A 25,052-nucleotide genomic window follows, 5' to 3' on the forward strand; every position below is an offset into this window, starting at 1 on the left:
GATGCTTCAGACCAGGATTAGCTGAAGCAGCCTGCCATTGCTGAGGGTGCCTGCACTGTGGTAACAGAGATTAATCATGGCAGGTCCAGAAGAGAGAGGTACTGGAATGTGTGGGATGGGGGGGGGGGGGGGGGATAGAGAGCTGCTGCACTCGAGGAGGGCAGTGGAGAGAAATGCATGACCCAAAGGAGGGGAGGAGAGCATGCCAGTGCATGAGATTGGGCCCCTTATGCATATGAGCTGGAGAAGGGGCCCAATTGCATGTGTCACACATCGAATGCATGTGACTTGGCATGTCTGCTGTAACATCATGAGAGATTCAGCAGGTTAAATCTGCCTGAATTTCTCACTCTGTTCCCTAAAGATCATGTTAGTGTCAATGCCCACACTTCTGGCTGTAGCTGGGAGAAGCCATCTCACCAATAGGAGAGAGGTACCTGCATTTTATTCCAGCAGTGTTCTTGAGGTTTGTTCTAATTGTGGCCTCTTACTGAAATCTGTACATTCTGTATCTGTCAGGAAATGCTCCAGCCAGTCTATAGAAAGCTCCCGTATCGGAAAACTCTGGAACTTCCAGTTTAGAATGTGCTATAAGTTGGTAGAAGCCTGGGAGGGCATAGTATGTTAGGAGAGAAGGTTCTGGTGGCAGTGGAGCCAGAAAACTTGAACGAGCATGGAAAAAAAATCAAAAAACGAATCCTCACTTAACTACTGGAAACAAATACAAAGAAAATATAAATACGCAATTAGACAGACTAAAAGGTCATAATATAAAACAAGAATTGGGCCAAATTACAACGACGCAAAGAAACTATACAAACTCGTGAACAAATTATTAGACACTACCTTGGTTACCACAACCAACACAGACATCCCATCGGCAGATGAACTTGCCAAGTACTTCTATGAAAAAATTGCAAAACTACGCAACACGTTGTCTAGGGTTGGTCCCGGGTCCAGTTCACAGAGGCAGTGGGTTCTCAAAGAACGCACAATCCACACAGGTTTGGATATGTAAAGTATATTATATTTGCAGATATGTAAAGACTCACATCACTTAGTACAGGTAAATGGTACAATGCTGTCTCTTGGGTGTGTGTTTAGAGTAAGAGAAAGAAAGGATAGGGTGTTTGTTCAGAGAAAGAGAGAAGCCTTGGGGCTGTGCTGCAAGAGGTATATAGGTGTGCAGAGAGAAAGGAAGAGAGAGAAAAACTGCCAGCCACCAGAGCCCTGTGCCCTGGTGGCTAAAGATGGAGGTGTGCAGAGAAAGAAAAAGAAGAAACAAAGGCCTGTGCTCTGCTGCCAAGAGACAGAGCAAGAAGTGCCCCCAGGCAGAGAGCAGTGCCCTGGACAGAGAGCGGTCCCTGGACAGAGAGAGAGCCCTGAGCATGTGCTCTGCTTTTATACCTCAAGAACAGAAAAAGATCAAAACTTATCTTCCTTCCTAGCCAAAACTCCGTTTGCTTTCTTTGAAGCCAGGAGAGGTGAGCAATTTCACAGGTTGTCCTTTTTGAAGTCCCAAGCTATGGAGCCTCTATGTCTGGCCTCTTTTGTTCTCAAAGAGAGCTCTGCTCCCAGATGGAACAAAAGGTATGCTGATCAAGAGCAATTAAACACAGGGCTAGCAGGCCGCTCAACACCATTTGTTCCATTTTTCCATCCTCTGATTCCTGAAGGGGAGGGGGAAGTTCTCAGAGGTCAGAAGCTGGTTTACTATTATGTCAAGCTGGTTTCATATTAATATAAGTATGTCCAGCAATAATTTTGACTTCCAGCAATCCTGACACACGTTACCTCAGAACACCACTAATATCGAATACTTCATCAATGACTGGGATCCAACTCCAGGAGAATACCCAGCGGACCGAACCTGGTCCAACTTCGCCCTCCTCACCGCTGAATCAGTCACCCAGGTGATTAACAGGTTCTCTGACGCTCACTGTAGACTGGACACCTGCCCCAGCTACTTATTAAAATCCGCTCCCGAACGCTTCATAGTCAATCTCACATCACACCTAAACCACATGCTCCAAAAAGGTTTCTTCCCTAAGGAAAACGGCAATATCTTACTCACCCCAATACCAAAAGACACCAAGAAGAAAACAAATGAAATCTCAGACTACCACCCAGTAGCATCCATCCCATTGGTAGTTAAATTGATGGAAAGTATGGTAACCAAACAACTCTCTGATTATATAAACAAATTCTGAATACTACATGAGTTGCAATCAGGATTTCGCCCCCTCCACAGCACCAAAACAGTATTAATCACTCTCAGGAAATCGCAATAGGAAAAAGCATACTCCTCTTTCAATTCGACATGTCCAGTGCATTCGACATGGTGGACCAAAATATACTGCTAGGACTGCTCGACTACTTCGGGATCAGCGGAAACATAGTTAAGTGGATCAAAGGATTCCTAACCACCAGAACATATCAAGTGAAATCAAATACAAACATATCTTCACCATGGAAACCTCAAGGATCACCATTATCACCGATCCTCTTCAACTTAATGATGATGCCACTAGCTAAATCCTTAGCCAACCAAGTCCTTAACCCTTTCATCTATGCCGACGATGTCACAATATACATTACTTACACTCACGATCTGACAGAAATAACCAACGAAATCAATCTAAGTTCCAGTGGCGTAGCAAAGGCGGGGCGGTGGGGGCGGTCCGCCCTGGGTGCCAGCGGGTGGGGGGTGCTCCGTCTTCTGCCACCACCCTGCCTTTTTTTTAAAAATCCATTCAGCCAGCGTGCTGTGAAGGCAGAAAATTGTCTCGCTGGCGTCGGACCTTCCCTCGCTGTGTCCCGCGCCCTTCTGAGGTAACTTCCTATTTCCTCGAGGGCGGGACACAGTGCGGGAAGGTCCAACGCCAGCGAGATGATTTTCTGTCTTCACAGCACGCAGGGCAGATGGGAAGCGGTGGCAGAAGACGAGAGCTGTCGGCTCTCGACGGAGGGGGGGCTCAGATGGGAGAGGGGGGAGCTCACAGGGGAGAAGGGGAGTGGGGTGGGGTGGGGAAGCTCAGAGGGGAGAAGGGGATTGGGGTGGGGGAGCTCAGAAGGGTTCTCAGAAGGGAGAAGGGCATTGGGGAGCTCAGAGGGGAGAAGGGGATTGGGGTGCTCAGAGGGGAGAAGGGGATTGGGGAGGGTGGGGGAGCTCAGAGGAGAGAAGGGAATTGGGGAGCTCAGAGGGGAGAAGGGGATTGGGGTGCTTAGAGGGGAGAAGGGGATTGGGGAGGGTGGGGGAGCTCAGAGGGGTGCTCAGAGGGGAAAAGGGGATTGGGGAGCTTAGAGGGGAGAAGGGGACTGGGGAGGGGAGTGCTCAGATGGGAGAAGGGGTCTAAAGCTGAAACTGGGGTCTGACAAGAAGGCAGGATGGAAAATGGGTCCATGCCTGGGGCAGGTGGGAGAATGGGTCTGGGGCTGAAAAGGGGGGATGCAAGGCTGTGGTGGATGAAGGGGGCTGGAACTGGGGGCTGAAAAGGAGGGTAGTTGGGATAAGGAGGCTAGTACTGGAACTGGGGGCTGAAAAGGGGCAGGGGCTGAAACTGTGGGGACTGGGTGCTTTAAAGGGGACAGGGAGAACTGGCTGGGGCTGAAGCTCGGGACTGGTGAGAGAAAAGGGAGAACTGGCTGGGGGCTGAAAAGAGGGGGCAGAGAGAGAGGGGACAGACCCTGGATGGAAGGGGGAGCGTGAGGGAGGGCAGACCCTGGATGGATGGGAGAGGGAGGGCAGACGGATTTAAGGGGCAGAGAGAAAGGGCAGATGTTGATGGAAGGGGGAGAGAGAGATGGCAGACTCGGGCAGATGGTGGATGGAAGGGGCAGAAATAGAGGGCAGATGTGGATGGAAGGAAGAAAGAGGGCATACAGTGGATGGAAGGGGCAGAGAGACAGGGCAGATAGTGGATGGAAGGGACATTAGAGAGGGCAGACACTAGATGGCAGAGAGAGAGAGAGAGAGAGAGAGAGAGCGAAGACAAATGCTGGATGGAAGGAAGACAGTGAAAAGAAGATGAGGAAAGCAGAAACCAGAGACAACAAACTGTAAATAAAATATATTTTTTTATTTTTTTGCTTTAGGATATAGTATTGTAGCTGTGTTAATAAATGTTTATAAATAGAACATGTAAATAAGGTAATCTTTTTATTGGACTAATTTTAATACATTTTGACTTAACTTTCAGAGAACAAAACCCCCTTCCTCAGTTCAGGCTAGGATACTGTAACAGCACTATACTGTATTGACCGGAGGAAGGAGATTTTGGCCTCTGGAAGCTAAATGTATTAGTCCAATAAAATGGTATTATTTAATTTTCTGTATTTGTTTTATTTCTATTTGTTAATTTGTAAAGTGGTGATTGGTATTTGTTAGTTTTTTCAAATTTACATCTGCTGTCTTTATATTTTGCACAGTACTAGGGGACATTTTCTGTTTCTGTGGTGTTGCATTGTATGCAGAGTCTGGCATCGGGGAATTCAGTTTAATTTTTGTTTAAATAGAAAGTTTATGATTACCTATTCTATAGTGGATTAGGGTGTATCTGTGTTTGTGAAAAAGACATGGCTTTCGGTTGGCATTGACTGTGCAGGATCGACGATCTGTACTAATCTGTCCGTTTTCGTTTTACAATAGGTGAATTGGAGGGGCATAATCGAACGGAACCGCCTATCTCCATGGGCGTTTATCTCCGAGAACGGGTTCGTGAAGGGGCGGGCCGAACCGTATTTTCAAAAAAATGGACGTTTGTTTTTTTTAGCGATAATGGAAACTAAAAACACCCAGCTCAAAAACGTCCTAATCCAAGCCATTTGGTCGTGGGAGGGGCCACGATTCGTAGTACACTCGCCCCCCTGATATGCCAGGACACCAACTGGGCACCCTAGGTCAGTGCGGTGGACTTCAGAAAAAGCTCCCACATGCATAGCTCCCTTACCAAGGGTGCTGAACACCTAACCCCCTCCCCCCAAAATCACAAATGTACAACACTACCATAGCTCTTAGGGGTGAAGGGGGCACCTACATGTGGGTACAGTGGGTTTTGGAGGCCTCCCATTTACCAGCACAAGTGTTACAGGTGGGGGGGGGGGATGGGCCTGGGGCCACCTGGCTGAAGTGCACTGCGGTACCCACTAAAAGTGCTCCAGGGACCTGCATACACGCAGGCCTCTAGGACTGGTTGCTGCTATATAACCTTGGCACACCAGTTGACACCTGAAGACTAATCTCTCCGAAAATGTCCTTTATTGGAATAACCGCCTTTATTCACAGTTAACTGCAGATCAGAGGTTGTGCCCCACTGGCAACAAGTCTCCCTGGTACTGAGATGAGCAGTAGGTCAGAACTGGCAGAAAGCTGTACAATGCCCTCATTCAGCCACATTCAAGGGAAGAACTAAGTTGTCTAATGTGGCTAACACAGGAAAGGGAACTAAAACTGGCTTACAAAAATGGCCACTACCGCATGGACTACAACAGGAAACACAACAGGGCACACTCTGACCTAGTAGGCAGGGGGAAAAGCACCATGGGAGAAGAGCCTACCAACTACCAACATTGTGAGACTGTAACACAAGCTAATGAAATCACGGAGCCCAATACCCTACACCCACCACAATGCAATGCTGATGTGACCCTGTACTGTACCCGAGAGCCACATCTGACCCAGGGAAAGGCTGTAACAGGATCGAACACATTCTGCTGTCATGGAGGTGGGTACGGCATTTGAGGCTGGCATACAGGCTGGGAAAAAGTTTTTAAAGTGGGGTTTTTTTTGGTGGGAGGGGGTTAGTGACCACTGGGGGAGTCCGGGGAGGTCATCCCTGATTCCCTCCAGTGGTCATCTGGGCAGTTGGGGCACTTTTTTGGGACTTGTTCGTGAAAAAAAGGGTCCAAAAAAAGTGACCCAAAATCACGGTAAAACACCTTTTTTTTCGATTATCAGCTAAAGACGCCCATCTCTCCTCGGCTGATAACCACGCCTCCGACACACCCCCGTCAACTTTATTCGTTTCTGCGATCGATTATACCGATTTGGGCGCCTTTGCGAGACAAACGTCTTTCTCCCGATTTACATCGCACTATAGGCGTTTTTCGAAAATAAGCTGGTTGATGTTCTAGTGCTCACTGTAGTGTTTAAGGTGCTTTACTTTTCCTTGTGTGACTCATACAAATTACTGCTTATGGTATGGTAGAATTGCTCTATAGGTCCTGAGTGTTTTGTATTCTCGGTATGCCTAGTACTGGATTTGGGGGGGGGGGGTGGTGTTAAAAAATGACTGACCCCAGGTGTCAGCTACCCTAGCTACGCCACTGCTAAGTTTAAACATCATGAACTCATGGGCAAGCACATTTCAATTAAAACTCAATACAGAAAAAAAACACAGTCTCATCCTCTCATCCCAATACAACGTGAGCAAACCCACAAATATAATCACCCCAGACCACACCCTCCCTGCCTGAAAATCCTCGGCGTGACAATCGACCGAAACCTCACCCTAGAGACCCAAATGAAAACAACAACAAAGAAAATGTTCCATTCAACGTGGAACTCAAACGTCTGAAACAATTTCACAACCTGATACAATCAATGGTAGACTACTACAACTGCATCTATGCAAGCTGCAAAGAACAACTTATAAAGAAACTACAGACCGCCCAAAACATGACAGCCAGGCTAATATTTGGAAAAACGCATTTCGAAAGTGCCAAACCCCTCCAAGAAAAACTGCATTGGCTCCCAATTAAAGAATATATCACCTTCAAAATCTGCACCATGGTCCACAAAATTATCTACGACGAAGACCCAGGATATATGACAGAGCTCTTAGACCTGCCTTCCAGAAATACAACCAGATCAACAAGAACATACCTAAATCTTCAATACCCAAGCTGCAAAAGACTCAAATACAAATCAACTTATGCAAGCAGCTTTTCCTACATAAGCACACAACTGTGGAATGTACTACCAAAAGCCATGAAAACAACATACGACCATCTAAACTTCAGGAAATCACTAAAAGCCTACCTATTCAAAACAGCATACCTTACTAACATAACCTAAAAGACTGAACCCTGCTACACAACTAACTAAAGCTAGAATTGGACTCAACGCAACTCCTCCTCACTACGATTCCCAAATATGTCTGTAACACAAGTATCTATTCTACCATAATACCACTTTGTATTTGTTCCTTACTGGCTTGGCGTATGCCTATGTTATTATGTAAGCCACATTGAGCCTGCAAATAGGTGGGAAAATGTAGGATACAAATGTAGTAAATAAATAAATAAATTCTCTCTGAATATTTAAGCCCATTCTCTGCTATCCTACTTTGTCTTAGGTTCATCTCTCTCTTCTGACTTTGCAATTATAGGGAGGACCCTTCACAAATGCCTGAAGCATCAATCTAACTGAAAGAATCAGCCAGTTCATACCTTCATAGGTTGGCCATTAAAGGCACTTGCTAGAGGAGCAAGGATTCAAGAAGAATCATGGACAAGAAATAGAACTAAAACAGTTGTTGCTTTGTTTTAATGAAATCAAACTAATAAGAACTCAAAAGAGAAAAATATATCAACTACTACTATTTTCCCAAAAAAAATACATATCTAAGAGAAAGAGCAAAGAAAAAAAAATTGTAAATAATAAAGGAAGCCCTTAGTCGTATGTTCACTCCAATGAATGGGTATTGACACCATACAAAGGCATTACTTCAACCATTTTGACCAAAAGAACCCCGGTGTACTCATGGTTTTCATGACCAATCATGCACCATCATTGGAACATCCATAATAGTACAATAAACACAGTGAAGAAAAATAATAGACAGTGAATAAATATCTTCAGTAATGCTTTTTCAAAATGTACAATCTCAAAGTTCATAATCAAGGCATTGATGTCAATCCCATGCAAAAACCTTAGTATATAAAGATCATGAAGAATTAATAAGCTGCACCCCACAATTATGAGCAAACAATCAAGAAGACACCACTTATCTTTTAATGAAGATGTCCAAAAAAGTGAACAATTCAACTGCAATACTTTGGTTAAACAGAGTCCTATTTCAAGAAACAAGTGCCTTCCTCAGGAAAACCAACTGGAAAAATACCAAAAGCTTCAGGGGTATTGTCTACTCCATTCACAGCAGAAACAAAGAAAAGGCGATGATCCGCATCTAGGCATAATAGTAGAAACACAAGCAGACCAGCAGTCTGAAAAGATGTGCAGCTTTATTAAAACAATCACACGACGTGGCCATGACCCACAGGCTGCATCAGGAGTAAAAATGGATATACAAATAAAACAATTACAATCATATAAATCATTAAAAAAATTAAATATAATAAATACAAATTATATAATCAAATAAACATAATAAATAATGGTAACTAAAATGCAGTCAAACAGTGATAACTGTTAAAATTAAGAAATAGCAACAGTAAAAAAACCCCAGTGGAACTACCACTTGCACAAAAGAAATTGAATTTATAAAACAAAGATATCAACTCTTTGCAGAATATACCATATCATTTTAGTGCACAGCATAAACCTTACCAACAGTTGTGAATGTAAGCTATGCGACTCATCAGACAGAAATGTTAAAAAGGAATACCATATTACACATGCTATCAACATCCTTCGCAATCTTACTTTGACATATCACAACATTTAGTAACCTTGGATGTGGAATCCTTGTATATAAAAATCTGTCAAAATGAAGCCTTAAATGTCATTAGAGATGTTTTGAGTAAGAGAACAACTGATTTGAGGATTCCAATAGAATATATAGTGGAAGTGGCTATCCTGCTTATTTTTGAAAGAGAAGGGCGGCCATCTTACGACACAAATCGGGAGATGGCCGGCCTTTTCCTAAACCCAGCCAAATCGGTATAATCGAAAGCTGATTTTGGCCGGCTTCAGCTGCTTTCCATTGCAGGGCTGGCCAAAGTTCAAGGGGGCATGTCGGCAGGGTATCGAAGGCAGGATGGGGGCGTGGTTAAGAGATGGCTGGCTTCAGCTGCTAATGGAAAAAAGAAGGCCGGCTCTGACGAGCACTTGGCCGGCTTTACTTGGGCCATTTATTTTTAGGACCAAGCCTCAAAAATGTGCCCCAACTGACCAGAAGACCACCGGAGGGAATCAGGGATCACCTTCCCTTACTCCCCCAGTGGTCAGCAACCCCCTCCCACCCCCACCCTCAAAAATAAACATTTTTGTGCCAGCCTTTATGCCAGCCTCAAATTTCATACCCAGCTCCATCACAGCACTATGCAATGGGAGCCCTCCAAAACCCACCACAAACCCACTGTACCCAGATCTAGGTGCCCCCATTACCCTTTAAGGGCTATGGTAGTGTTGTACAGTTGTGGGTAGTGGGTTTGGGGTTTTTGGGGGGTCTCAGCACACAAGGTAAGGGAGCTATGCACCTGGGATCAATTTGTAAAATCCACTGCAGTGCCCCCTAGGGTGCCCGGTTGGTGTCCTGGCATGTGAGGGGGACCACTGCACTATAAATGCTGGCTCCTTCCATGACCGAATGGCTTGGATTTGGCCGGGTTTGAGATGGCCGCCATTAGTTTCCATTATCGGCAAAAACCAATGGCGGCCATCTCTAATGCTGGAGATCTCTAAGGCTGGCCCAAATGTTGAGATTTGGCCAGCCCCGACTGTATAATCGAAACAAAAGTTGGCCGGCCATCTTGTTTCAATAATACGGTTGGCTCCGCCGCTTCCCAGGGCCGGCCCCGGAGATGGCCACCCTTATAGATGGCCGGCCCCGTTTGATTATGCCCCTCTATGTTAGCATTAAAAGAGAACTATTTTTACTTTAAAGGTTCTTTTTATAAGCAAATCAAGGGCACAACTATGGGGGCCACCATGGCCCCATCATTGGCTAACCTTTATGTAGCAACCTTTGAAGAAATTTTACTAAATGACTGTATGTTTAAAGATAGCATGATTTGTGCTGCAGATATATAGATGATATTTTTATGGTTTGGGCAGGAAGTGAAGACTTAACATTTTATGACTGGTTGAACACTAGAGATGAGAACTTGAGATTTCAATTGAATTATAACAAAAGAGAAATCTCTTTTCTGGACAATCAATTTCAATATTGAGAGGGTAAATTCACAATATTCTCCTTATGACTTTATAATTCTTTATATTGTTACTATGTAAGCCGCATTGAGCCTGCCATGTGTGGGAAAGCGCGGGGTACAAATGTAATAAATAAGTAAATAAACCACTGTATTCCAAAAACCAACAGATGTGAATAAACTATAACATTATAGAAGTTGTCATAATAGATCCTTAAAACAAAACTTACACTATAGTAACTTTTTGAGGGTAAAAATAATATGTTCTGAAAAACAGGATATGATTAAACAGGCTACATGTATGGCAGTGGTGTAGCCATGGGTGGGCCTGTGCCCCCCCCAGTTTGGGTTCAGGCCCACTCAGCAGTGGTGCATCTAACATCGCTGGCATGGAGGGGAGCAGGCTGGGCTCCCGTAGTCCTGCATCTCCCTCCCTTAAGCATTGCTCTTTCATCAATGGGCTCCCCAGTAGTGGCAAGGCAGCGATTCCCACATGTTGCCTGCCACTAAGCAGGAAGTCTCCTTTCTGCCATGTCTCACCACCCTCTGTCGCAATTTCCTGTTTCTGACTAGGCGGTGGCGGGACATGGCAGAAAGAGCCTTCTGGCTTAGTGACAGGCAGCATGTGGGAATCGCTACCAGTGCCGAGGACCTGTTCAAGCAAGAGTGATGCTTAAGAGAGGGAGATGCAGGACCATGGGAACCTAGCCTGCTCCTCTCCATGCTGCCACTGCCAGGGACCCATTCATAGAAGGAGAGTTGTGAGGTGGGGAAGGGAAGGATAGATGCTGCATGGGGATGGGTGGCAGGTAGAGAATGGTTGGACATGGGATGGGATGGGATGGGAGAATTGTTGGACTTAAGGGGGAGGGGAGAGTGAGATGCTGCATGGATGGTGAGAGATGGAGAAATGTTGGACATAAGGGAATTCAAAATGGTGCTGACTGGAGGGAATGTCGACTTTATGAATCAGCAGGAAAAGGAAATGACATATTAGAAATGCCAATCACAAAATAGTATTCCATTCAATGCAATTGATCGTACCCTGGGGTTTAACAGTGCATAATTCAAAAACCCAATACTGTTCTCATAACTGAAGGTTAGTGATTCCATCCCCCTTGTATGTGTCCCAAATCCTTTCAATAATGAACCATCTGAGATCCACAAAAACATCATTCAGAGTCATACAATGTGGGACCATAGGGGAAGTAGTATATCTTAACAGTACGTATGGTCCGTCCTATATAAATCTTCTGTCAGGTACATACAATGACATATACCACAAAGTCTGATTTACAAGTAGCCTGTGATAATAGTATATAACCTTTTTCCAATAACAGGGTTAATCTACTGTGCACAATCAAGAGAATTACCACACAAAGAACACTGACCACAAGGACCATGATGACCAGATACTCTCTCTTGTAGTCTAGTGTCCACAAAATCAAAATGTACCACATAATTAGCCAGATTTTTAGGTCTTTTGTATATTTTACAAGGTCCTTGTTGAAACTCCTCATGCAGAGCGAGGACTGGCCAGTGTTTTCTTAATAATAGCCACCAGTTCCATAGCTCTGTTAGAGTATGTCAAAAGGCATACTTGCTTCTCTTGAACATTGGTGGGACTGTCTTGTAACAATAAAGCTGGAATGTCATATAAGGTGCATAAAAAAGCCTGTCATATCACCTTGTATGGGTAATTCCAATGTTAAAAACACTGAGACAACATGTGTACTTGTTTGCTATGTTAATCAGTAGTAGAGCAAATACGTCATATATGTTAAAATTGGTTAATATTTGCATGATCGGGCATGAAAATCATGCGTAGACCGGGATTCTTTTGGTCAAAGAACGCCTTTGTATGGTGTCACCACCCATTCATTGGAGTGAACATATGCCTAAGGGCTTCCTTTTTATTTAAAATTATTTTCCTTGCTCATTCTCTTAGATATGTATTTTTTGGGGGGAACACTGTAGTAGTGTGCCTTGTTTTAGTGGACAGGAATAAGGAACCTATCCACCCCTGCTAAAGCCTAAAGGAAAGGACCAGGAGGTTAGTTTTGTGATTCTGCTACAATAGCCAGGAGCCTTTTTTACATTTATAATGTACTGAAGGGTATAGTAATTTACTATTTATTACCAACTTGTCTACTGGAGCCACCTGCCAACATCTGGAGGTTGAGGAAACTGTAAGTCAATAATAAATAAGCACTGATATATGTTTATCATCTGTCAATATGAACTGCAGGTATCCTAAACCATGTGCTTGAAAGACCCTCATGAACTCGGTGAGTAGGTTTAACCATCCAAAAGAATTAATTGTATCTATGTCTGGAGAAAGGGGGAAAGAACTGTAAATACATCTTCGCGAACATACCTTAACCTGCACCTTCTGAATTGCAAAGGACTAAAGTACAAAACATATTATGCATCTAACTTCGCCTACCTGGGATCCCAACTCTGGACGCTCTACCCAGATACAGTCGATCAACTAGTGAATACCTTCCCTTTAGGAAACTATTGAAAACCCATCTATTCAAACAGATTTACCCGAATGACTTGACCTACCATAAGCAAACATAAGCAACCCATCCATTTACCGGTTCATCTAATCATTAACAACAATGACTCAGGAATTACCTCCTACCAACCTTCTTATCCTCCATGCTCTTCCCCTACTAACTTTCGCAAGTCTCTGAAAACCTATCTCTTCAACAAGGCCTACAATGTGTATCCATAACCTAATCATAACACTGCACCACTTCACCCTATTCTGATAGTCATCTTTCTATAACTGTCTATACAGATCTTTTTTCTCATCCCTGATCTTGTTGTAACACCAATTGTATCTGCTACCCTGGAATGGCGATGCCATAACAGGTTTTTGTAAGCCACATTGAGCCTGCAAATAGGTGGGAAAATGTGGGATACAAATGCAATAAATAAATAAATAAATAAATAAATAACTATCCCTATCCTTTCTCTCATACCTCTTTTATCCCATTTACCCCTTGTTCATTTGTCCTACCATATACCTCCTTTGTTGATTTTGATACTACATATTGTATTCTATTGTTACTATGTAAGCCGCATTGAGCCTGCGATGAGCGGGAAAGCGCGGGGTACAAATGTAATAAATATATAAATAGTTTCTACTTGATCAGTAAAGATACAGTGTACTATGCCTTAATCATTTGAAGGACAGTAAAGGTTTGGTTCAGACAGATAAGGCTGTGTGGAGTGGATTTCTGACTCAAAGTCTGGTGTTACTTGCTGTGGCCTCCCAGGATAAATCCTGGTCCTGCACCCTGGTCCCGCCCCTGGTCCCAAACCAACAAATTTGATAAGTGCCCATTCTACCCAGCTTCCAGGGCTTAAACCAGGCAGTTGCCTAAGTATGCAGACAAGGGAGTTACACTATTGTGTATATAAGTAATGTGTGTATTTATGCACTTACTTAATTTCTGCTTCCTTTACTAATGTTTCCATGATTTTATAAATTCCATATAGAAAGACTTAATAAGCAACATTGCCTTGCTTATATAGCATATCATCTATCCATTTTTTACAGTTTCTGATACATCTCTTTATACATAACTTTCTTGGAATTTCTAGAACGAAACTCTCAGGAATAATATTAGTAAAGACTGATGGATATCTGGAATGGCTTGCCAATGGAAGGGGTGCAGACAAAATCAGAATTTAAGGGGAGCATCATATAAGCACAGAATATCTCTAGTTGTGAAAACTGAAAGGAAATCCAGAAATGAATAGTAGTCGTTGGCACTGCAAAAGGTTTTAGATTGAGCAGGCTACACAGATTTTCTCTTTGCTACAAATTAGCATACAGCTGAATTCACAGATCTGTAGGAGCCTGACAGGGGCTGTCAAGTGAATACTTCTGCTCTAGCCCCTTAAAATGAACCTACACCAGCAATCCATTTCACATAAGCAACTTTCTTCACTCTCTACTCTCCTGAATTGAATCTGAACTGTGATCTAGAGGAGGAAGTCTCTGTAATGCTCTAACAATTCCCTGGAATTATCCAGGCCACACACCTCATATTTTATTGAGTCAATTTTCAGAAGGATTTATGTAGATATCGGCCATTGGTAAATGTCCTATCCATAGATTTTCAAAATGTACAGGGCTGAATGCATGACTGACTGGCTCTGTACTATCTGTACAGAATAATGCTAGGTCTGGGGTGAGCCAAGGACAGGAATCAAAAGTATCCAGACAATAGTAATCTTCAGCTGCTATCCAGATAACATACAAAATTTACTTTAGACCTGTATTCATTTACTCTTTTAGAGAGAAATTCTATAAAGCAAGCCAGTGACATAACCAGATGTGTCAATTTGGGTGGGTCTGAGCCCAAAGTGGATGGGCACACATGATTTCCCCCACCCCTGTGACCCTCAAATTCAATAAATCTCTGAGATGGCAGGGATCCCCAGGACCCACGCTGAAGAGATCTTGCTCCAGCGGCCCAGAATGCTTTCATGCTCGCTGCAGCCAGTAGCACTCTCTATGAGCCACTGCCAAGCCAGCCCTCCCACCCTGCTGTGCATGCACAAAAACTGAGCATGCGCAGGATGGAAGTGAGCAAGCAAAGCAGCGAACCATAGAGAATGCTGTCGGCTGCAGCAAGTATGGGTGCGTTCTGGGCCACCACAGCAGGACCTCTACAGCTGGCGGGGCTTTGGGATCCCCACCAACCTTAACAAGGGTGCCACAATTTTGGGTAGGCGTGGGCCCACCAGGGCCCACCTGTGGCTATGCCACTGAAGCAGGTACTAACATTTGTGACCATCACTGGGAACAGGTGACAAATCTCCAGAAACAAAAAATTAGGTTGTAATGAATTCTGTTAGAGCAATTACAGTCCAATTCCCATCCTTTTAGGTGAAAACAATTTTAAAAAGTTACAGAAGTTCAAACATGTAACTTTTGCAGACTGCTTATGGACCCATGACATGAAAAATCAGCTGTTATCAACATTTTGGATCTGCTATTTTAATCACCTTTTCACAGAGATGGTCACATTTACGTGCCAGTTATGCAGTTTAGATGAAAGGTGGGAGAAGGGAGATATGATAGAGACATTTACAAACCATTGCGGCATAAATACACAGGATGTGAATCTCTTTCAATTGAAAGGAAGCTCTGGAGCAAGAGGGCATGGGATTAAGTTGAAAGGGGATAGACTCAGAAGTAACCTGAGGAAATACTTCTTCACAGAAAGGGTGGTGAATTTGTGGAACGGCCTCCTGGTGGAAGAAGTGGAAAAAAAACCAGTACCTGAATTCAAGAAAACTTGGACAAGTACATAAGATCTTAAGAGAGTGACAGGGAGAGTAGATGACATAGATGGGCAGACTGAATAGGCCATATGTGGGCTCATTTTCGAAAGAGAAGGACGCCCATCTTTCGACACAAATCAGAAGATGGGCGTCCTTCTCACAGGGTCGTCCAAATCGGTATAATCGAAAGCCCCAACTGCTTTCAGTCGCAGGGACGGCCAAAGTTCAAGGGGGCGTGTCAGAGGTGTAGCGAAGGCGGGACTTGGCGTGCCTAACACGTGGACGTCTTTGACCAATAATGGAAGAAAAAAGGGCATCCCTAACGAGCACTTGGACGACTTTACCTGGTCGTGTTTTTCTTAAGACCAAGGCACAAAAAGGTGCCCGAAATGACCAGATGACCACTGGTGAGAATTGGGGATGACCTCCCCTTACTCCCCTAGTGGTCACTAACCCCCTCCCACCCTCAAAACATATCATTCAAAATATTTTTTGCCAGCCTCAATGCCAGCCTCAGATGTCATACTCAACTCCATCAAAGCAGTATGCAGGTCCCTGGAGCAGTTTTAGTGGGTGCAGTGCACTTCAGACAGGCGGACCCAGGCCCATACCCCCCTACATGTTACGTTTGTGGAGAAAACAGCAAGCCCTCCAAAACCCACCACAAACCCACTATACCCACATCTAGGTGCTCCCTTCACCTGTAAGGACTATAGTAGTGGTGTACAGTTGGGGGTAGTGGGTTTTGGGGGGCTCAGCACACAAGGTAAGGGAGTTATGTACCTGGGAGCAATTTATGAAGTCCACTGCAGTGCCCCCTAGGGTGCCCAGTTGGTGTCCTAGCATGTCAGAGGGACTAGTGCACTACAAATGCTGGGTCCTCCTACGACCAAAGGGCTTGTATTTGGTCGTTTCTGAGATGGACGTCCTTGGTTTCCATTATCGCCGAAAATCAGAAACGTCCAAGTCTAGGGACGACCATCTCTAGGGATGACCTAAATTTCAAGATTTGGACGTCCCTGACCGTATTATCGAAACCAAAGATGGACATCCATCTTGTTTCGATAATACAGGTTTCCCCGCCCCTCCATCAGGACATTTTGCGAGGACATCCTCAACAAAACTTGGACATCCCTTTTGATTATGCCCCTCATGGTCTTTATCTGCCTACATTTTTGTATTTTTCTAATTGGTTAAAATCCAAAGCATTACCCTTAAATAATTTTATAAATGCACTACTATTTCAGTGGACTAGAGAGGTTATAAAATATTTAGGGGTGGATTTGATCAGTTGTTAGAAAACACCCTGAATAAAAATGCAAACATTCTGGTCTCTTACTAGGTGGTCTTCTCTCTATATGTTATGATGGGCAGGTTAGAAGCAATTACAGTGGAGGTGACATCAATATTATATTCTTAGTATAGCTCCCTCCTATTCCCTGATTCAGTATTTAGGTGATTAATAACTTCCCGGATTTTAAGTCCTGTCATAAGGCTTTCTTATAATGACAAAGTATACTTTGCATTCAGAATTTCGATTTATTGGACCAACTCATATGGTTCAGATTAAAGGAAGATGTGTGCTTTCCTACACCACTAAACTTACTTCCTGGTATGACTTCTCATAATTGCTTCCCAGTACTTTCAACAATATCAGCATCTGTATGTACATGCTGTACTGAACCAAGTCTCCCTCCCAATAATGTTTTTTTCCCCCAAGAAAAATGTTCTTTTGGAATAATGTGTTTCTCAAAATTCATAGAACAGTTATAAATTGGAAACTTTGGCATTAGAAACGAAGATCAACTTAAATTTGGAATCCAAATCTAAACTGTGTTTTTTTTAAATTTAAATTCCAAAGGGAATTTGACCTTCCTAACCATCAGGTTTTCTCTTGTTTCAGTCACAATATATGATTATGCAGTAAAATAGACCTTACTTTGATTGCTGAGAATTGAACTCTGGAAAATCTTTCTATTCAAATATGCTGTTTCCCTAAAATGACATTTAAGTAAAATTTCCCTAGGCAATAACAAGGTATGGGAGGCAAACTTGGGGAGATACTGCCACTTCATTTCTGGGAGAGATATTAGGACAAATAATATGCATTTCGTTTTCCACATCTATTACACAAACATTATTCTCTTAGCCCATAATTCACTATGAACACCTATGAAAGCTGCCAAACTTGAGAAAGGAAATAATAGGGTCTGTTGGTCCTGCAGTTCCTTATTAGGAACCCCTGTGCATTTGCTTTAGTAATGTCTCATAATACAGATAAGAGGGAATCCAACAGCAAGGAAGCAAAAGCTAATAGCAAAAAAAGCAGAAGGAGCCTTCAAAATTGAGAGCATCTCAGCTGTACTTTATTTTTTTTAATTTAATATTAGGATTTGTTTACCGCCTTTTTGAAAGAATTCACTCAAGGCAGTATATAGTAAGAATAAATCAAACATAAGCTATAGACAATTATAGCAGTAAAAACATGGTGCTGTAATTGTCTACTGCTTATGGCACTGTATACTACTTACAATGTCAACACAATATGTAATAGAACATTTTAATAGACAGCATAGGGTATAAGCAAAGATGGAACATATAGATAGGTAAAAAAGTAAGAAGAGTTAGAAAATAAAAGGACTAATTTAAAGAAAGTTGCACATGAGGTCAGAGAGATGATTAAATGCTATCTCAGCTAGGGTAGGAGTGGATAAACACTTTATTGATCAGACCCGACACAATCCATGTTTCAGCAACAAATGCCTGGTTCCAAAAAAAACAAGTGGTCCAATATTGAAAAACAAACTTGTCATGAAAAAGACAGTTCCGCTCGGGATTAATTGTGAACCTAGTGGGCTGTTCCACACTGTGAGAATTGCCAAACACTAGCGGGCTTGATCATTAAAGTACAGCTGAGATGCTCTCAATTTTGAAGGCTCCTTGTGCTTTTTTTGCTATTAGCTTTAGTAATGACTCAACATTCTACTATATTGATTGAATGTCTGCTCCTGTATCTGAGCTGTAATTTGTCTAAATGATCTTACCTATTAGATTGTAAAATGGTTATTTTTTAATATTATAGGCGGAACCAGGGGTGGACTGAGAGTGGTATGGACCCCCGGGGCACAGAGGGTGGTCTGGGCCCTCTGCCCGGCTGCTGCCTAACACTCTCCCTACCACCGCACTCTGCCCCTCTACTGCCGCAGCCAATGCCCCCATTGCCCCGGTCCTACCTAATGGTCTCTGCAGTGGTGGGGAGGGGAGAAGCATGTTCTTTCCTGCCCACTGTGCTGCCACTATTCCCCCACCTAATGGTGCCACTGTGTTTTTTAAATGGCGGCAGAGACTTCCTGCGGTAGTCTTGCGAGTCTCACCAGTCTCGGCCACCATTTTTAAAACACGGCGGTGCTGGGCAGGGGAAATAGCAGCAGCACAACCGGCAGAAAAGAGCATGTTTCCTCCCCCCGCAGAGGCCACTAGATCACCAGCGGCGTGCCTTTAAAGGTAGGACCAGGGAGGGCTGTAGTGTGCAGTGGGCATCCAGGCAGAGACCCTGGGCTCTCGGGCTCTGCCTGGTTGCCTGAATGGTCAGTCTGCCCCTGGACAGAACTGTATAAAGAGGATGCATACCTGGCTTTAAAGGTTATATTGAACAACTAGGACAATAACTTAATTGTAGAACTAAACCAGTGGTGGAATATAGGATTCATTTAGGGCCCTGCTTACTAAGTCACACTAGCGTTCTTAGTGTGCGCTAAACGCTAGAGTTGCCCATATGTTCCTATGGGTGACTTAGCATTTAGCACATACTAATCAGCATATGCTAAAAACACTAACACGCCCTTACATAGTAACATAGTAAATGACGGCAAATAAAGACCTGAACGATCCATCCAGTCTGCCCAACAAGATAAATTCATTTTACATGGTATGTGATACTTTATATGTATAGCCGAGTTTGATTTGTCCCTGCCTTTCTCAGGGCACAGACCGTAAAAGTCAACCCAGCACTGTTCCTGTACTAAACGTTCTGAAGCTAACGTCGAAGCCCCTTAAAATTTACACTTCAGCCCATCCATATCTATTCAGCCACGATTAGGGTGCAGACAGTAGAAGTCCGCCCAGCACCGATTTTACTCTCCAGTTACTGGCGTTGCAACCCAATGTCTGCTAAGGTTTCATAGATCCATTCCTTCTAAACAAGATTCCTTTGTGTTTATCCCACGCATGTTTGAATTCCATTACCGTTTTCATCTCCACCACCTCCCGTGGGAGGGCATTCCACGTATCTACCACCCTTTCTGTGAAAAAATACTTTCTGACATTACTCCTGAGTCTGCCCCCCTTCAACCTCAATTCAGCCCTTAGCACTGCTTAGTAAACAGGGTTCTAAATGACTCTTTTACAAAGATGCGGTAAGCAGTAACATGTGCTTACCGCAGGAAAAAATGGCTTACTGTGGGGCACTGAGGTGTTCCATGCTAATTTTGTAATGGGCACATGCTACCCACAGGCTAAAAAATAACAGCTACATTGCCGTGCATGGCCATTAATACCAAAAATACCCCAGCAGTAAAAATGTCCTTAGGGGTCCTTTTATCAAGCTGTGGTAAAAAGAGGCCTGTGGTGGTGTGGGCACATGGAATTGTTGCGCACCAAGGTCACTTTTTAAATAGAGGCCATTAATGGCCATGCACTAATGCCACGTATGTGGCCATTACTGATGTAAACCCTTACTACCAACTACTTGGGAACTACTTAGTAGGTGGTAAGGGCTTACACACTAATCCAGCAGTAATTGGCCGTGCACTGCCCAATTACCACTAGGAATGCCTACTCCCTGCCCCCCACACTAGAATATTTTCTGGTGTGGAAAATGGTATTTGCCAAAAATCAGAATAACAGCAGGGTACCTTGGAGCTCCCAGCAGTAATACTGAGTTCCCACACGCTACCTGCGTGGTAGCCGTACTGCCACTTCATAAAAGGGCCCCTTACTGCATAAGTGTGCCCTAAGGTCACTGTTTACCATTGCTTGGTAAAAGGGCCCCTTAATATGTAAATTAGACAGACTGCAGCAGAAAAGTATAATTGTTTATCTAAACTTTAAAAGAAGTGGAAACTCCTGGATCAATATGTAACTTGGGGCACCCAGTCATAATAACCCTGACTAAATAGCCCTGACAAAAAAGTCCTGACAAAACAACCTTGTAACAAAATAACCCTTGACATTTCACACCTTAACAAAAGAGCCCTTGACAAAACGACCCCACCGACAAAACAACCCTTGACAAAATAGCCCCTACACAAAATAGCCCCCTTAACAAAACAGCCCCCTAAGAAAAAATAACACATCACAAAAAATATAATAAACTACGACTGAAATCTTCACTGATAAACAGGCTCATTTTTGAAAGAGATGGATGTCCAAATCGGCACTTGGACATCCATCCCTCAGAGACGTCCAAATCGGTATAATCAAAACCAGATTTTGGAAGTCTCTATCAGAAGTCCGTTGCAAGGATGTCCAAATCTGAAGGGGACATATCGGAGGCATGGTGGAGGCGGGAGTTGGGCGTTCCTAAGACTTGGATGTCTTTGAGCCATAATGGAAAAAAGCAAAGACGTCCATGACTAAAACTTGGATGTTTTCACACGGACCTGTTTTTATTACGAATAAGGCACAAAAAGGTGCCTGAAATGACCAGATGACCACTGGAGGGAATCGTGGATGACCTACCGTTACTCCCCCAGTGGTCACTAACCCCCTCCCACCCTCAAAAAACATCATTAAAAATATTACTTGCCAGCCTCTATGCCAGCCTCAGATGTCATATTCAGGTCCATGACAGCACATGCAGGTCCCTGGAGTAGTTTCGTAGTAGGTGCACTGCACTTCAGACAGGTGGACCCAGGCCCATACCCCCCCCCCCTACCTGTTACATCTGTGGAGGAAACAGCGACCCCTACAAAACCCACCAGAAACCCTCTGTACCCACATATAGGTGCCCGTCCCCTTCACCCGTAAGGGCTATAGTAGTGCTGTACAGTTGGGGGTAGTGGGTTTTGGGGGGGTTGGGGGGGCTCAGCACACAAGGTAAGGGAGCTGTGTACCTGGGAGCATTTTATGAAGTCCACTGCGGTGCCCCCTAGGGTGTCCAATTGCCATCCTGGCATGTCAGGGGGACCCGTGTACTACAAATGCTGGCTTCTCCCACGTCCAAATGGCTTGCATTTGCACGTTTTAGACTTGGACGTCTTTGGTTTCGAAAATCGCCGAAAATCAAAGACGTCCAAATCTAAGGATGTCCATGGTATTTTCGAAACCAAAGATGGATATCCATCTTTTTTCAAAAATGACCTTCTCCCCATGTCCGGACGTTTTACAAAGACGTCCAACTTAGACGTTTCTTTTGAAAATGCCCCTCAAGGACTCCTTCCAGCATTCAATTGCATAAAGCATATATAAATAAACAAAATTCTATAGCTACAAACTGGTATTCATGATCTGTTCTGCTATTTAAAGAAACTATTCTTCCATCAACATGCTAATTAAAAAAAACAATATTGTCATCATTTTCATAGTCTTACCAACCTTATCTTGTTTGGCAAGGTAAGATTATTAGGACAAAAATGCAGTCCCATATTGTGGGCAGCCTGATCGGGCCCTTTTGTCAGGGTGCTAACTTGTCAAGGGTTACATTTTGACAGTGACTGTTATGTCAGTGACTATTATGTCAGGAGCTTTTGTCTGGAGCTTTTTTGTTGGGGCTATTTTGACCAGCTAGCGTAACTTGGATGTAACTATAGTGGGTTCAGGAATAGCTGTTCCTGACACCACTACAGTTACATCCAAGTTACATATTGATTCAGGAGTTTCCACTTCTGCACCGAAAATGTTACATGCTGAGCGTTATTCTATAAAGGGTACGTGTACTTTTTGGTATAGTGCTCAGGGCATAAACAGTGCCTAACTTTAGGCACTGGCAATTACGCCTGCTAAAAGCAGGTATAAATACCGGCACATAAATTAGGCATGATTTGGCTAAATTCTGTATTCATGTGTATAAAATTTTGGAATGCCCCTAACCACGCCCTCAAAAATTTACATGCATTAGGATTTACGCACGGATCATTATAGAATATGATCTGTGTGTAATTCCTAAGTAAGGCTAAGTAATACCAATAATTGGTTGTTAACATTCTGTATGTATATATGAGATCTCCTCTAATCATGTGTGTCACACACACAATGCATGTGGCGTTATATCTCTGTGGAACTGGAGTCAACAAGCAAATCAGAAAGCGAGAACAGGATCTCATAATGAACTGAAACAATAAGCCTGGAATTAGAATCAGCAAACAAGCCAGGAGCAAAGAAACTTGGCAAGAGGGACTCTACATACAGGAATCTCTACAGCAAATTTCAGTTTCTGTCTGGGTTAAGTACCAGTTAATCCTTGATACCTAGAGATGTGATGTTTAGGGCTATCAAACCTGGCATTTTTTTCTAGTGTTTTAACATTCCAGATGACTATAGGACTCCTGAGCTATCCCTGGTTCAAGCCCTCATAAGGGTCTTTCTCTACTACTTCTCATTTTGATCATACTACTAGATGTAAATAATACTGAGTAGACGCACATGAGAGATAGTATCTTTTCCATTGAGCTTACAATCTAGTCAAGATACACAGAAAAGACAAGTTATGAGAAATATGTTTAATATAGTGAATGCATTAAAAACTGAAAAGAAGATTCATGGTTTAAGATATGAGAGGAACTTCAAAAAGGTAGATTTATAGGGCCCCTTTTACCAAGCTGCGGCAAAAGGAGGCCGGTGCTGGCATCGATGCATGTTTTACACGCATGCTAAGGCCTCCTTTTACTGCAGCTGGTAAAAGGGAAGTCTCGCTTTCTGACAGGAAGTGGCTGGGTGGCAAGTAAAGCACACATTGAGGTGGCGGTAAGGGCTCCCATGTTAACCCAGTGGTAACCAGGCAGCACACAGCACTGCCCTATTACTGCTGGGTACACTCCAGCGCTATAAAAAAAATTTTAGCACTGGAAATGGTGGCACGCTAGGGGTGGGAAGTACTGCCAGTCTGCTGCAGTAGCCTGGTGGTACTTCCTGTATAGCGAGCAGTAAGCCCGCATTGGGCTTATCGCAGCTTAGTAAAAGGAGCCCTAAGGAAAGACTAAATATTTCTAGGATAGGGGCATGATGCACCAATCCAGAGAGAAATATTTCAGGCATAAAATACAGAATTGGGAGTTAACGATGGAAGAGAAGGCCATAGATAAGAACAGTTTGCCTGAGCAAGGAGGAAGACCAGCCCTAACGTAAGTGCACAAACTAACAAGATGGCACAATAGAAAAATGATTTAAGTAATTACATATAACAAAAGAAAAGAAAAGGCGGTTAGGTGATGATATAAGGAGCCAAGGAGGGCTGCAGTGCCATGATGTTGGTTATAACATATTACTAAGAGCTGCCTAACCGGAGTAATATGTGATTACTGAGCACTGTCATGTTACTAATATTAGAATATATACTAATATAAAAGGCCCGTTTCGGTAGGCAATGAAACGGGCACTAGCAAGGTAACCCCCCCCCCGCAGCGTCCTTCCTGTCTCCCCTGCCCCCCCTGCAGCCACCCATCTGGTCTCAGGACCACCTCCCCACCAACCCTCCTCTGCCCCTGCAGCCACGCATGTGCAGCGGCCCTCCTCTCTCCCCTGCTCCCCCTGCAGCCACCCATGTCCAGCGACTCTCCTCTCCCCCTGCCCTCCTGCAGCCACCCATGTCCACCAACCCTCCTCTCCCCCTGCAGCTACCCATGTCCAGTGACCCTCCTCTCCCTTGCCCTCCTGCAGCCACCCATGTCCAACGACCCTCCTCTCCTTTCCCCTTGCCCCCCCTGTAGCCACCCATGTCCAGCGACCCACCTCTCTCCCCTGCCCCCCTGCAGCCACCCATGTCCAGTGACCCTCCTCTCTCCCTGCCCCCCTGCAGCATCCCTTCTGTCTCCCCTGCCCTCCCCTGCAGCCACCCATCTGGTCTCAGGACCCCCTCCCCACTTCCCTCTTCCCTGCCCCCCCCGCAGCCATCCATGTCCAGCGACCCTCCTCTCCCCTTGCAGCCACCCATGTCCAGCGACCCTCCCCTCCCCCTGCCCCCTCCAGCCACCCATGTCCAGTGACCCTCCCCTCCCCCCTCGACGCATCACCCAAACCCCTATCCTCCCAGCGCATCACCCAAGCCCTTACTCCCCCCCTCGGGCACATCAACCCCCTCGCCACCTGCTGCCGCCAATACTAACGCTGTCCGGCCGCTGCTGCGTCTCCTGTTGAGCAGCAGCGGCCGGTACAAAAATAAAAAAAACAAAAATAGATTTTAAACCTGAAACATGGCTCCGTAGACAGCCATCTGGCATTGGCTGTCATCTCTGCAGCTGCTCCTCCTCTCCCCTCTGACGTCGCTGCGCTCCTCCAGGGTCTTCCTGCAGGGGCAGTGACGTGGAGGGGAGAGGAGGAGCGGCTGCAGAGATGACAGCCAATGCCAGATGGCTGTCTACGGAGCCGCGTTTCAGGTTAAAAATCTTTTTTTTGGCTTTTTTCTTTTTGTACCGGCC

The sequence above is a fragment of the Microcaecilia unicolor genome, chromosome 2, assembly GCF_901765095.1.
Source record: "Microcaecilia unicolor chromosome 2, aMicUni1.1, whole genome shotgun sequence".
In the NCBI taxonomy this organism is placed as follows: domain Eukaryota; kingdom Metazoa; phylum Chordata; class Amphibia; order Gymnophiona; family Siphonopidae; genus Microcaecilia; species Microcaecilia unicolor.